The sequence below is a fragment of the Triticum dicoccoides genome, chromosome 1A (assembly GCF_002162155.2).
Source record: "Triticum dicoccoides isolate Atlit2015 ecotype Zavitan chromosome 1A, WEW_v2.0, whole genome shotgun sequence".
Taxonomy (NCBI): Eukaryota; Viridiplantae; Streptophyta; class Magnoliopsida; order Poales; family Poaceae; genus Triticum; species Triticum dicoccoides.
In genome coordinates, this window is record NC_041380.1 from 44,534,582 (window position 1) to 44,537,248 (window position 2,667).

Genomic DNA, 2,667 nt, shown 5'->3' on the forward strand with positions numbered 1-2,667 from the left:
TAAACTGTTTGGCCACAATAATATTGGGCGCGCGTACTGTCACGTGTTGTTGGCGGCACAACAAGCGGGGGGATCGATTGCGCCGCCTGTTTTCCCAGCTGGGCAACGGTTTTCCCGCATTTTTTGACAGCTGCTTGTTGTTTGCTCGAGCTCGAGCTCGCCTCCTTCTGTAGACGTCGTCGATGTAACTTCCTGATGTGGCGCTCATAGTCTGAGTCAACAGGCTTAGGAGCTGGTGGTTGAGCCATACGAATGAAGTGGTCAACTACTTCCACAGGCACTTTCTCCCTTGGCGGCGGTGGCGGTTTCGGTCCAAAATGGGCGTCGACTTCTGCCTGCACTATGGCATTGGTTTGCTCCTCGGTCCTGTCGTATGCCCTCACAGGAAGAGGAGTAGTGAGGTTTGGACCATATTTATATCGCTTGCCTCCGCCTGTACTTCCTGTACTATGACCTCGACTCGTACCGCTACGCACCATAGCTGCGGGGTGTCTCTTCTGCGATTGCTGAGGCGGCGGAGACGGCTGACGGGGCTGAGTTGGACGAGGAGGAGTGGCCTGAAGCTATGCCGGACTTGCAGTGGCCTGAGGTTGTGCCGGACTTGGAGGAGGAGTGGACGTCTGACGCTGTGTCGGACTTGGAGGAGGAGTGGCCTGACACTTTGCCGGACTTGGAGGAGGAGGAGTGGCCTCACGCGTTGGTGGACTTGGAGGAGCGGGAGTCTGCTGACTCGGTGGCGGACTTCGACGAGGAGTCGGGTAACGTGGTGTCGGTGGCCTTCGAAAGATGATGCAATCCTTTCTCCATAGGATGACACGATGTATGGCCTCTCCCAATGTGTGCTCATTGTCACCTCTAGGAATGTCAAGCTGTAGCTCCGAATATGGGTCCACCACCTCATCAACCAAGACACGAGCATAGCCCGCTGGAATGGGGTTGCAATGGAAGGTTGCCTTGGGGGAATTTGAAAAAGCAACGGCGTCCGCCACCTTCATGGATATGTTCTTCATTTTGAAGTGTAGCTCGCAGTTAGTGTTCTCCGTGATGTCATCCACGGGGTATCTATCCAGCACTACTGCGTCGCCCGGGGCGAAACCCACGCTGCTTCTCGGCATGGATGGGCCGGTGGTATCCAATGCTGGATCATCCGCTAGCTGCTGCAGATGCTGAGACCCTCTTGGCTGGCTAAGTGAGTCGATCTGCTCCTGCTGCCGCTGGAATTTAGCTACCAATTCCGCTTGACTTGCGTCTAGGCCTTGAAGGCGTTCATAGTCCCGCTTCCTCTGCTCCTCCTCCATCTTCCTCTTCTTCTCCTCCGTAATCTTCTTTCTCGCATTGGTTCTGTAGTCGGCGTTCCAGTCCGAAAACCCCTCATACCACGGAAGAGCGCCCTTGCCTCGTCTTCTTCCCGGGTGTTCAGGATTTCCCAGGGCACGCGTAAGCTCATCGTTCTCTCTGTTGGGCTGGAACACCCCTGATCGAGCCTCTTCTATTGCAACAAGTAGCGCATCGTCGGCTCCGTTCAGACATGCCTTCGTCGAAACATTGCCTGTCTTCGGGTCCAACTCCCCCCCCCCATGCGCATAGAACCAAGTCCTGCACCTGGGGGGCCAGCTCTTAGTAACCGGAGTGACACTTGCATCCTCCATCTCTTTCTCAGACTTATCCCACTTAGGCATTGCCACCGCGTAGCCACCTGGCCCCAGCTTATGGAACTTATCCTTTTTTTCGGCATTCTTCTTGTTTATTCTCGGCCGTTCCTTAGCTAATTCTGAATCCTTGAATTTCACGAAATCGTCCCAATGAGCACTTTGATTCTCTAGTATCCCCTCGAATACTGGAGTCTTCCTTCCTCCCTTGACGTACTTCTCCCACGTCATTCTCTTGTGGTTCTTGAATGCAACCCCCATCTTCCTAAAAGCAGCGTCCTTGACTTTCCGCACATCTGCTTCTGTGAAATTATCTGGTAGGGTGAAATGTTCCATGAGAGTATCCCAAAGCAGATTTTTTTTATTCTCGTCGACAAAAGTAACATCTGGACGTGGATTTGCTTGCTTTCTCCATTCTTGAAGGGAGATCGGGAGTTGGTCCTTCACAAGAACTCCGCACTGACGAACGAACTTGTCTGCAATCTTCTTAGGCGCTAATGGTTCGCCATTAGGTTTGAATGCCTCGATATTGTACTTTACGCCCTCCTTCAACTTTTTGTTCGGGCCTCGTTTCGTCCTTTTGCCTGAAGATTTGCTCGATCCGGATGGCTGAAAGAAGAAAGATCGATTCGTTAATATATCTTCAACTCATTTAAAATATGCGATGATCACCAAATTCCTGCTTATATAAATATATATACCTCGCCGGTGTTTGTTGTTTCAGGATCAACATGTTCTTCGTCGTAGTTCATGACTTCATCTTCTCGGTCGTCGCGATCGAATATCATATCACCCTCTCCGGTGTTGTTTAGAAATTCAGAGACGTCAAAATCTTCTTCATTCTGATCATCATCTGGCCCGCGTATGATATCGAACATGGTCTGTTCTCTCTCTCGGTCGGTATTGTCCGCCATAGCTTTTATTTAACTATGCCAAAAGAAATATAAAATAATTTAGTATAATCTCGAATAATAGATATAATCTCGAATACATCGTCTCGAATAATAGATATAATCTC